The sequence below is a fragment of the Lissotriton vulgaris genome, chromosome 6 (assembly GCF_964263255.1).
Source record: "Lissotriton vulgaris chromosome 6, aLisVul1.2, whole genome shotgun sequence".
In the NCBI taxonomy this organism is placed as follows: Eukaryota; Metazoa; Chordata; class Amphibia; order Caudata; family Salamandridae; genus Lissotriton; species Lissotriton vulgaris.
The window spans coordinates 1,488,487,645-1,488,500,238 of NC_141694.1; the positions used below are offsets into that span (position 1 = coordinate 1,488,487,645).

At 45.7% G+C, this 12,594-nt stretch overlaps 1 protein-coding gene across 2 annotated transcripts in view; it reads right to left on the minus strand.

Annotated features, from left to right (window-relative positions):
- Window positions 1-496: 496 nt before the first annotated feature.
- Window positions 497-12,594, minus strand: part of PSME4 (proteasome activator subunit 4) — a 2,155,241-nt gene continuing 2,143,143 nt past the window's right edge. For both annotated transcript variants that reach the window (XM_086927646.1, XM_086927645.1), the window contains one exon: window positions 497-1,473. The gene's annotated coding sequence lies outside the window, so the exon portion shown is untranslated. The remainder of the gene's footprint in view (window positions 1,474-12,594) is intronic.

Here is a 12,594-nt window from a genome sequence, read left to right on the forward strand (position 1 = left end):
ATTATGTGATATCTTTTTTTAATGTTTATTGCTTTTCTGGCTGCTATGCGGTAACTTTTGAATAAACAGTGGAGAGAGAAAAGCATAATCCTTGCCTCCGTGTCCTTAATAGAATTGAAACTTACCGTTACTATGCTAGGCAGATTTCGATTCTGAGTGGATCTGTGATTTCCGTCCGAGACCTCAGTTAATTTTCTTTCCTTGCTAGAAGTCTCAAGATGACAAGATGGTGGAGGGCCTCAAATCATCAAATAAAATCCAGATAAGTCAGAAATTATACTGACTTCCCCTAAAACGTGTATAACAGTTTACACGGTTTAACGCCCGGAAACCTACAAGTTGTACGCTTCACTTTATAAATGAACTGAACAAACATTCCCCAGTTTTCATTTTCAGAAATATTTTTTTATATTTTTGGTAAGACTGTCCTGCCAAAAAATCTTCCCCTGCTGAGCTGAAACAGTAAAAATAATAGATAAATAAAAAGATGCAAGAAGATATTAAAAACGATCCATTTATTGGGTCATAAAATAAACAAGGTACAGTTTTGGCACTACGCTGTAGAGTAGTTTCATATGGATATTGTGAAAAGTCTACACAAAGATCCCTGCTGTGCTTCAAGTTTTACTGAGTCACTAGCTCAGAGATATGTATTTAAAAATAAATGCATCATTGTTTCCCTGCAAGGAAAAGGGTACAGAGTTAAATAAACAATAGGGCACTCCTCAAAATGGCGAACTCATTTCTGTGCATGAATGAAGTACATGGCATTACGTAAATCTGTTGCATCATATCTGGTGATACTTGCATTCATAGCAGAATACAAAATTGTTGCAATAAAATAAGAAAAAAATACATAATGACAAAAATTGAATCCAGCCCAAAACATTTCTGCCTTTGCAAACAGAATTTTTGTCTAACTAAAATAATTTACAAAGCAGATAATGGCATCTGATCTTTTACAAAGCCAAAACCACTAAAGCTGTACAGTCTATTTGTATTTTTTTAATTAATCCCACAATGGTGTTTTATGCAAAAGTTTGTAATATGTACAATGTCCTGCCCAAACAAAAAAATCTACAGAGCATATAATTCTTTACAGCTATGAAACATATAAAACATGCCAAACAGCAGATACGTTGTTTGACTTCAAGTGAGGTTTCAGGCAAAAAACTTAATCTGACGAAAATCTCAGCCTTTCCCGATGATGTTGTTTGATTTTAATTCTACACATTTAGAAATGAGAATTTAGGATCGGTCACTAAATTACACAACTGCTGTGTGCATTTTTTCCATTGGAACAAATACATTGTCTGCACTTGTCTCCAGTACGCTTAGCTTTAATGAGTAGACATAATCATCCAGTCAGGCAACAGAATATCAAAATGTAATAAGATCAGCTTGTGAGGAATTGGTTTTGAATTTCAAATTATTTTGCATAGGAGTTCATTTTCTTTCTTGTCTTTGCATAGCCTGCGCAAAAAAGAAAAAAAACAAGTCAGAAATTATGAGTACAGGAATTCGTATAGAATTTTCCTACATCTCAGAGGAATGGAAGAACAAACTGCTTACCTTTGCTAACACTTTTTGTAGTGCATGCTTTATCTAACTACAAATTCCTCACCTTTAGAATATCCACAAGCACCAGATTGAATCTGTAAGATATAAATATATATATATATATATATATATATATACACACACACACACACACACACACACACACAAAAATATATATATACATATACATACACACACACATATATATATGAATATATCCATCCATCCTCTACCGGCAGTCGTGCCAGGTAGTTACAGCTAGGACCTAGTTTCCATAGGAAAAGTGTTTTTTCTTTTGCTAATAACTTTGGTGGCATTTGACAAATCTTCATGACATTTTCAGAACTAGTTTGTCAGTTACTTCAGCTGCTGTCAGGAAGGTTTCCGGGTGATTGGTCAAGCGGGGGGCGAGAAAAAGGGGGGTCCCAAATAGTGTTTTCCCCATGCAATTTCCCATAAGGATAATATCAGTTTGATAGACATAATTCAGAAAGTGGTCGGCAGGGTCATCATTTCAAGAGTAGGCGATTGGATAGAGGAGGCCAGTGTTCTCTCCCACTTACAAGCGGGTTTTAGAAGGAAGGTAGGCACGATGGACCAGGTCTTTCGCTTTTTTGCCATCTATTGGAAGGCGGTTACCATCAAGAAAGGCAGTTTGTATATGGCCTTCATAGATCTCAAAACAGCATTCGACCTGGTCCCTCGTGCAAAACTTTGGGAGATACTTGGAGAGATGGGTTTTCCCAGTGGTCTTCTGAACCTAATCGTTAAGCTGCACGAGGGGAATTATGCGAGGGTTAGATGGGGATCCCAGGGACAACTAACAGATAGGATCCCAGTGCGGAGAGGAGTACGTCAGGGCTGTGTTATGGCTCCGACCCTTTTCTCCCTATTCGTAAATGGAGTGGTGGACCATCTGAAGGGGGTGGAGACGGATGCCCCATCCCTGGCGGGGGAAAGAATCCCCACATTTCTGTTCGCCGACGACACCTTATTAATCTCCAAATCCCCAGTGGGCTTGCAAAAACTCTTGAATCGGTTTAGCTCCTTCTGCACTATCCGAGGCTTAACCATCAATACATCGAAAACCAAATTGATGGCTTTCGCCCCCTCAAAAAGATTTAAAAATAATTTTGTGCTCAATAGTGCTCCCCTAGAGCTGGTTGAATCTTTTGACTATCTTGGTGTCCGGATAAACAGCCGCATGACCTGGAAGGACCATCTTTCCAAAATGTTACTCAGTCACCGAAAAGTATCCGGGGTGACGCTGAAGGAGCTCCGTGAATCAAGTAGCAAACCGGTTTCCCCAGCTATGGCCATCTACGAGGGACAGATTCTTCCTGCGGCACTTTATGGCTCCGAACTTTGGGGGTTCGAAGGTGTTTCAGATCTGATGACAGCGGAAAATAATTTCTTTAGAAAGGTGGTAGCTCTTCCCGCTTCCACCCCAATGATTCCACTGAGATTAGATCTGGGCAGAAGAACACTAAAGGACTTGGTGAGGCTACGCCCGTTGCTCTTCTGGTCCCGTTTAAGAAGAACCGAGGAGCTTGCAAAGTATGCAGAAGGGTTGGACGATCTCCTTTTACTGGACACGGGTAAAAAAATAGGATGGCTAAACAAACTGAAAGAACTGGCTTTCAATTTGGGTTTACGAGAGGCATGGGAGTCGCAATCGCCGCCACCCAAAGATGTGATTAAAAAACTATACTGGGACTGGGTACAGAGTAATGCTATGAGGGTTACGAACGTGGGCTCACTTACTGATCAATTTTTGTTATTTAAATGTGTGAGAAAATAGCGGAAATTCTGGTTGAAACCCGTCTGCAGGGAATTAGGGTTGAGGTGCCATAGCCAGGCACTACGCGTCCTCTCTACAGATTCTTCATCTTCCACTATGATTTGCGGGGTGGCTAAATTTTTGGGAAGTGCGTGGTTGACACGCTCCCGCTTACTGAAACTGCATTCGGGGGGTCCTACAGGCTGATGATGAATCCGCTGTTACCAAACTAGTGATTGAGGTGCCCACCCTTCTTTTAACTGTATTTAAAAAAAATTTATTGGTAAATTGGAAATGTATATGTATATGTATTCTTTTATGGTGATCAATTTGCCGAATAAAGATATTCAAAAGCCATAAGGATTTTAGACAGAACTACAGCCCAAACTGCTGAACGGAATTACACTAAATTTGGCAGAAAGGTAGATCTTAATCCTGAAAAAGTGCTTTTTGAAATTTGGTGTAAATCTGTTAAATAGTTTTGAAGTTATTAGAGGAAAATGATTTATGTATATCTAGAGACGTGGATCCACGCTCCAACAGCAATGCCGTCATTGGGTGGCCGCAACCCGAGCGGAAAGTTCCGGCTGCCATTTTGTGCATCAAGACACAGTTCCCAGGGGGGGAAATAAAATGTAAAAGTGATAGAAGGGGTCAGGATAGAGGTATCCGTACCTCATGGGACTAATGGAGGAATCTGTGAGGAACCCCTTGTGGGCAAGAAATTGTCCAAAAACTATTTTGTTTGTGAGCGTGCAAGGATTCGCGGGTCCACCTGGATCTGCAGATCCAGATCCCAATTAAAAAAACACATACACCCATTCACAGACCCACATATTCATTTACAGACACACACACACAAACCTACTCACAAAACTAATCACAACCACAAAACCACTCAGACTCACCCACACAACCAATTACACATCAATATAGCCACTCACTCACCCACTCATACATCTACTCACACCCACTCACACAGCCTCTCACACCCAAATAGCCACTTGTACACCCACAGTCACTCAGTCACTCAAATACCCACACAAAGGCAATGATACACTTATAGAAATTGCAATAGCATATGTTTGTATTAAATGTGTTGTTTTAGTATTGAAAGCATGAAATATAACCGGCAGACCACTTATTTGTCTGAGGATTCGCGAAGGATCCATAAAATGAACTTAATGCAATGCATCAAGTCTTTATTTTTCTTAAGTTACCTTACCATAATTTAAAAAAAATGTTTTAAAATATAGAATAAGAATGAATGTGTGAATAAAATGTTTTTATAAACTTGTGAAAATCTATTAGTAAATTGCAGTCATGGGTCAATTCGTAGTACAATTTATATTAAAATAATAAGTAAGAAAGGCGGCTATCTCCTCTGACCTTTGCCTGATTCAGCTCAAATATCTCCATTAGAGCTTATTACAACAGACAACGCCTGTGGGACATGGACGTGTTTGAATCTCCTACGGCCTTAGATGTGGGACAGATGCACAAATTACTTACCTTCCGTAACGATATGTCTGTAAGAAACATTAGTAGTGAGAGATTCCTTACCTTAGAATTAACTCCAGGCATTAGACTGGATCTGGAAAGTTTTTCATCAGCAGTACCCCTGCGCGTCGGTAGGCGTCGTCGTGCGGTTCCGCGAGCGTAGTTGGCGCCAGAATCACATCGCTGGAGCTACTTAGACACGCCCGCGAACGCTGACGTCAGTTCTGTTCACGATTTTCCGCACTAGGAACGCAGAGCAATACAAGAAAGTGACCACTGGTGCCATGAAAACTAGGGCCCTGAAAGGGATGACCTTAACCCTAGAAATCAGTTCGCAGAACAGGGAGGATGGGTGGGGCGGTAAGGAATCTATCACTACTAATGTTTCTTACAGATATATCGTTACCAAAGGTAAGTAACTTGTGCACCTGAAAGAAACGCTTAGTGATAGATTCCTTACTTTAGAATAGATACCCCAGCAATACCAACCCCGGTAGTGGGACTGCGAACCAAGATCAGACCAGAAAGTCCTGGAGAACAGAACGACCAAAGAAGCCGTCTCTCCGGACTTGGCTGTCCAGGCAGTAGTGCTTGGTAAACGTGTGCAGAGAAGCCCACGTAGCTGCCAGAAAAATGTCCTGCAAGGGAACTCCTTCTGTCAGGGCAGTAGTGGCTGCCGTCGCCCTGGTAGAGAGGGTGCGCAACCCCACCAGAGGCTCCTTTTTAGCCAAGGAGTAATAAGCCTTTATGCACAGAACGACCCACGAGAGATGATCCGCTTGTGCCCAGCCCGACCTTTCTTGGTGCAAACGTAGCCAACAAAGAACTGGTCATCCAGCCGGAACTGTTGTGTGCGGCTCAGATTGAAAGAGAGCACATGTTTTGGGTCCAGACGGTAGAGCCTCTCTGCCTACCTTCTTTCCGCCTCCGCATCCCTCTAAAGAGGAAAAATGTTGGTCTGCCCGATGTGAAAGGCAGTGAAAACCTTTAGAAGAAAAGAAGTACGAGTCTTTAGAACAACTTCATCCGGATGGACAGAGAGAAAAGGAGGCTTAGAAGAAAGAGCCTGGAGCTCACTCTCTCTTCTGGCAGAGGTGATGGCACCCAGGAAATCAGTCTTTAGGGTGAGAAGATGAAGAGGGATATTATGAAGTGGCTCAAAGGGAGCTCACATCAGAAAGGTAAAAACTAGATTCAAGTCCCACTGAGGCATCAATAAAGGAACAGGAGGAAACATGTGCGTGATGCCTTTCAAGAATCTATTTATAACAGGGGACTTGAAAAGGGAAGGCTGATCTGGGAGCCTTAAAAAGGAGGAATTGTCCGAGAGATAGCCAATGATAGTGCCCAGAGCAGAGCCCTTTTAGGCCAAAGAGAGAAGAAAAAGAAGGATCTCTGAAAGAGGGGCAGAATGGGGATCCACAGCCTTTGCTGTGCACCATGCCACAAACTTATTCCACCTACAGGCGTATAACGTCTTTGCGGAGGGCGCCTGGCTGCCAAAATAACATTACAGACTTCGGGAGGCAGCTCGAAAGACAGTAACTGCCGCCGCTCAATCTCCACGTAAGGAGGTGGAGGCTGGATTTATTCAGATGGAGGACCGTTCCCTGCTGCTGCGACAGAAGATCCTCCCAAAAAGATCGGGGGATGGATGCTCATACTGAGTAGCTCGGGATACCACAATCTTCGAGCCCAGTCCAGGGACACAAGAATAACTTGCGCCCAGTCGCGCCGGATCTTCTTCAGCACTCTGGGCAGAAGTGGTATAGGCGTACAACAGACCACAACTCCACTCGCGACGAAAAGCGTCACCGAGCGAGTGCCGCCTAGGAAATTCCAACACGCAGAACTGATGACATAGCGCGTTCTCTTCGGTAGCGAATAGATCTAACCAAGGCTCTCCCCACTGCTGAAAGAGACCTTGCGTCACGTCCGAGTTCAGACGTCATTCGTGATCCATCATGCACCGGCAGCTGCGTTCGTCCGCCCTGGCGTTCAGAGAACCTGCCAGGTGTTGAACCACCAGGGATATGCCCTGATGTTCCAGCCAAGCCCAGAGACGCAGAGCCTCTTGGCATAGGGTCCACAACCCCACCCGCCCTGTTTGTTGCAGTACCACATGGCGGTGGTGTTGTCTGTGAACACCTGCATCACTCTCCCCATGGCTTGTGCGTGACCATTCCTAGGTCAGCTCCAAATCCCCGTTTTTCACCTACTAAATGTCTCGCGCTGCGCAGTGTAACGCTAGGCGCAATACCTAAAAAAAGAAGAGGTTTTATCCAATCAACTCATACAGAGAAAGAATAGCCTGTCCGTTTAGCAGAGACTATAAAGTCCAAAGCATGGGGCATGTGTGTGTAGTTTGCACGAAAGAAGTGCCTTGAAAAGTTGGGAAATGTGTCTTCGGCAGTGGTTGGAGTTACACACAACAAACAACTGGAGGGCCGGGGGAGGGCTGCTGTATGTCTGTGAGGAGAGAGGTCACATGACGAGAGCCAGAGACACAAAGGGCCGTCCGAGAACCCAAGGAGGGAGGGAGAGGGGCTGGCAAAGGTGCAGACAGTGGGCACGCTGCTCTCTGCCGACTGCTTCAGAGTTATGAACAGCGCAGCACGTGACCAGCTCCATATCTGAGTATATCTTCAGCACCAGACAGGTGTCTGTGGGGATTCACCTGTAGAAATAAAACGTAGGGAACACTCCACCGGGCGAGCTGGCACTAAAATGTCTCAGAACTTTGTGCGTTTGTTAATTGACTTCCGTTGCACTGAGGTGCATTTTGTGAGGCAAAAGCGAAATTGTGTAGTTTTTTTTAATTGTGAAATGTATGCAAATGTTTATGAAATGACATTCTTGCTGTATTGTTTTTAACTGATTTTGGATACTAATAAATATACAGCCTGTGATATTGAATTGTTCAGGTTTGTTCCCTACTGTGAAGGGGTGTTTTATATTTAGGACCTGTTGAATATATAGATGACACGAGTGACAACTAGAGGGTAAGGCATGAATGTGTGAATTCAGTATGTATAATTAGGAGTTTGATTGTGTGACCCAAGGGATATTTTATTTCTTGACAAAAGCGAAAAGCTGTCAGTGTTCACCGAAAGTAGAAATTTCGCGCTCAAGTAGGAAGACAGCGTTTATAAACACGGAGGGGAGTTCTTAGCAAACTCAAAGATGCGTACCCGTCTCTATCCAAAACAATTCAGGAGCCAAAGAGAAACTAAAACAGTGACCACCCAATTCACTACAGTGAGAGTAACTTAGAGGGGAAACTGCGCTCTTTTATTAAGAAGCAGTCCCCACAACAATTTCTGTGTAACACTACAGAAACACACTGCACAAAGTCGGTCTCTCTTAAGCAGGGGCGTAGCCCCGTCCTCCTCCTCACTGACAGCTTCCACCACCGTGCCCGTCAAGCACCAGACCTGGTGACCTTCCCCTCACCCGGCCCCGAAGAACAAGTTACTTACCTTCGGTAACGCTTTTTTCTGGTAGATACAGTATCTGCCTGTGGATTACTCACCTTGTGAATATCCCCCTTGCGTCAACAACGTTCGGAAAATTCTTTGTAGCACGCCGGCGTGGACAACGTCATTGGAGCACGGCATCGCGCGCAACTCCGTCTGACGTCACCGACCCCATAATAGGCCTACGTTGGCGTGATGACATCAATTCCGCCCTTTTTTCTGTACCTTCGAGGCACCTGGACGGACCAATGACAGTAGATATATACAAATACATTGTACACAGTACATACATTTCAAAATTATACACACATAGTGTGTAGCAAAGGTAAGAAAACCCATTTCAAACATATACATAAATATACAAAAATGTACATAAGCATAGGTAAAGCAGAGTGGACAACGGGGAGGCGGGTGGGTCAGTGAGGAATCCACAGGCAGATACTGTATCTACCAGAAAAAGTGTTACCGAAGGTAAGTAACTGATAGATACATCTGCCAGTGGATTCCTCACCTTGTGAATAGAGTCCCACAGCAGTCCCCACTCCTGGAGGAGGGTGTCCACCCTGCTATACCAAGATATCTTGGAGGACAGAGCGAGCAAAGTGGCCGTTGTGAGAAGTTGGCCTGATATATGATGCTCACTAGTTCTAGTGATCCCCTTGTATCAGTCCAAACAACCCTTATGGTGATTGGTTGTAAGTCAACCTTATAGACCAGCTATCCTAATGGTATCATGGACAAAGCAGTCTTAGGCTAAACTCTTTTGGCATGTGAAGCCAGCTGTTTTACCACATATAACCCCTTGAATACCAAGTGAAAGGACACCACACAGGTTGTTATGAAAATAAACAAGTATTTATTAACTAACATACACCTCTGAACTCTTTATGCGATCAGAGGGCTAAGCACATGACAATCTCTTATGAAAAATACGTTTAAGTTGCACAAATTACAATGGTGCCCTAGGGGCACGACAAACCATAAACTAAGTAAGTGGAATGTGAAAGTCGATAAAAAGAATGGAGCTGTCCAGAGGCTGTAGGATCGTTGGGACCACGCTATACTAACTCTAGGTAGGTAATAGGAGGCCCACGGAACGCGTGTGCAGAGTGTGAACTCACACGCGAGATGCGTAACAGTGTCTATGGACAGTACAGTTCAAGAAAAAGGTGAGTACGGACAATCCTGACTAGGTAGAACTAAAACGACTGTGGAACTGGACACTAGGAGAGTCAAGCTACCCTTGAGCACCGAAATGCTCGTGTTACCTCACCCACAGGCTGCGGGTGCATAGGTGCCAAGTCGTGTCGGGTTCCGGCGTTGAAGTCTATGGAGCCTGGAAGAAAAGATGCTGCAGGCGATCAGGAGGAAGATGTCCGGTGTGATCCAAGGGTGGATCAGTGAAGAGAAGAACCTGAAAGCAGAGGGGACAATGTTCAAAGTCACTAGCCAGTGACTGGAGTGGAACCAGGAGTGGAACCAGATGTCGTCGTCGTGATCAGGTGAGGGTGGACGCTTGTCTCTGCAGCCACGTGGACCAGGTGGTGTCTTCGACGACCAGGATGGAGGCACGAGCTGTCTCACGCAGGCTCTCGCTGTCGGTGGTGTCGGCTTCGGAGTCAACAGACATTGGCAAAGGCAACCCACGCGGTGAGTGGAAACGGCGTCTGGAGTGGACCAGGAGGGTCCGGGGTGCTCCTCTTCTGGAAGGGAGCAAGGGCCAGTCTGGAGCAACCAGCAGTGAAGATTTCGGAGTTCGTCGTCTAGGAGGTCACTAGCCAGCCGGCAAGTGACCAGACAACGCGTCGAGCAGCAAACAGGCAGAAGGGCCCCACGCAGATCTCGTGGATGCTGGAGGGCTGGTCTTCGGTGCAGGAGCTGCTCGGGGTCGGGGCTTCTCAGTCCCCAAAGCACTTGGATGAGGATACCTCAGAAGTCATGCTGGAGCGAAGTGCTGCTTCTTTCAAGATGGCCGTTCCCACGTGTCTCGTCGCACCCACGGATCTCAGCTGTGCTGCAGATGTAGGTAGAGGTCGGAGAGGTCTGGGAATCCGGGTCTCGTCGGGCTCTGAAGTCTGGATCCTTGAAGGAAGACGACAAAGGGAAGTCGGTGGACGCTGATGGTGCCTGCTTGTGCAGGGTGGACACTCCTTGCCCACAAGGGAGATTTCCTCAGTCTTCTGTGGAGCAGAACGTCGAAGTCCAGAGTTTCTTCCTGTAAAGTTGTTCAGGATAATCTAATTTGGAATGGGACCAGCTCCTACCTTTATCCAGCTAAAGGGGGCTGTACTACGACTACGTCCCTCCTCTGGGTGGGACCAGGAAGGGGGGTGGTTACACCCCCTATCCTTTGTCCGGTCTTGCGCCAGCTCTGGGACTGGAGTGCCCCAGGAACTGGTTTAGACCGGTGTATGCACAGGGACACCTTGTGTGCCCCAGGCATGTCTTATTCCTTTCAGCCCTGTCCTAACTAATATAAAAAAAATCCTGTCTGGGGTGGTGCTAGCACCTCCCAAGGCAGGAAACCCTTTGTCCAAGCCTCCCTTGCTGGAAGGACTCCCAGCAGCAGGAGGACAGACTTGTGTCTGTGGTGGCAGCATCCATTTTGTGATGCTGAGGCTCGAGTTAACTTTAACCGGGGTTCACAGTAATATACATGTCGTGTCCCTCTAGACGGGTGGAATGCTACCCCCGTCGCCAGAATTGGTGAGGGGGTAGTATTCCAATTCGTATGACACCTTACTCGACATGTTTTGATAATGCTATACCAAAGTTGGCAATAACCGCGAGGATTATAATGCACTTAAGAGTATATGGTATAGCGTTATCATGGAAACAGCCAAAGGACTTGGTTCCGAAAGCTGCAGACAGGCTCAGCTCATGCTAGAGCACCATCTCACATAATTCCAAGCACTCTGCCTTCAGGATTGATAAGGCCTGCCATAGGAGTGACTGATAGGAGGATATGTCTCCATTTTAGGGTTAGATATAGGGATACTATATCTAAAGCAAAGGGTGATTACACCACCTTGCCCCAGCTGATTGATCAGCCAGTTGTGTCAGATTTGGATGGCCAGCCAGGGGTGGCATAATACATGCTGCAGCCCCTGGTAGGCCCTGGGTGCACCTATGCCCTGGGTACCTAAGGTACACTGTACAGGGACTGATAAGGTGACTCAGTATCCAATTAGATATGTACCTAGAGTACATGGAATCCATTTTACAGAGAGAGCAGTGGGCCTGGGGTCCTGAATAGCAGGGCACCAGGTCAACTAAGTCGAAAAACCAGCAAAACACCAGGCAAAAAGTTGGGGGCAACCATAGTCAGATATCCTCCTTCCTACAGCCGTCCCTCCTCACTTCGGTATCCAAGCAGTAATGCTTCGCGAAAGTGTGGAGGGAGGCCCAAGTCGCGGCTCTGCAAATGTCCTCAACAGGTACACCTCTAGACAATGAAGAAGTAGCAGACCTTGCCCTGGTAGAATGAGCTCTTATACCCTCAGGAGGGTCCTTACCCGCCAGAGAGTAGCAGATCTTGATGCACAGAATTATCCACCTGGAAAGTGTGCGCTTGTGCACCGCTCTACCCTTCCGGCAACCAGCAAAACCAACAAACATCTGGTCATCCACTCAAAAGTCTCTTGTTCTATCATAATAAAAGGACACCGCCCTCTTAGGGTCCAGACGGTGCAGTCTCTCTTCCTCCTTGGAAGGGTGAGGGGGAGGATAGAAGGTGGGAAGGGTAATGGACTGTCCTATATGGAAGGGAGTTACCACCTTAGGCAGAAAAGCAGCCCTGGTCCTAAGAACCATTCGATCAGCATGAATGGTCAGGAATGGGGGCTTAGAACTAAGAGCTTGAAGCTCACTCACCCTCCTTGCCGAGGTGATCGCAACTAGGAAGACCGTCTTAAAAGACAAAAGCCTCATGGGACACTTGTGTAAGGGTTTGAAGGGAGAACCCATCAAGAATGTTAAGACAAGATTTAAGTCCCATTGAGGCACAATAGATGGAGAAGGAGGGAACTTATTAGTGAGGCCCTTCAGAAACCTCAAAACCACTGGAGATTTAAAAAGAGACGGCTGATCCGGCAAACAGAGAAATACAGACAACGCAGAAAGGTAACCTTTGACTGTGGCAACAGCAAATCCTTGCTGCGCCAAAGAAAGAGCAAACTGCAAAAAATCGGACAAATGAGCCCTCAAAGGGTCAATAGCCTTCTCCCCACACCAAGAGACAAATTTAGACCATCTGTCAGAAAAAATGGATTTAGTGGA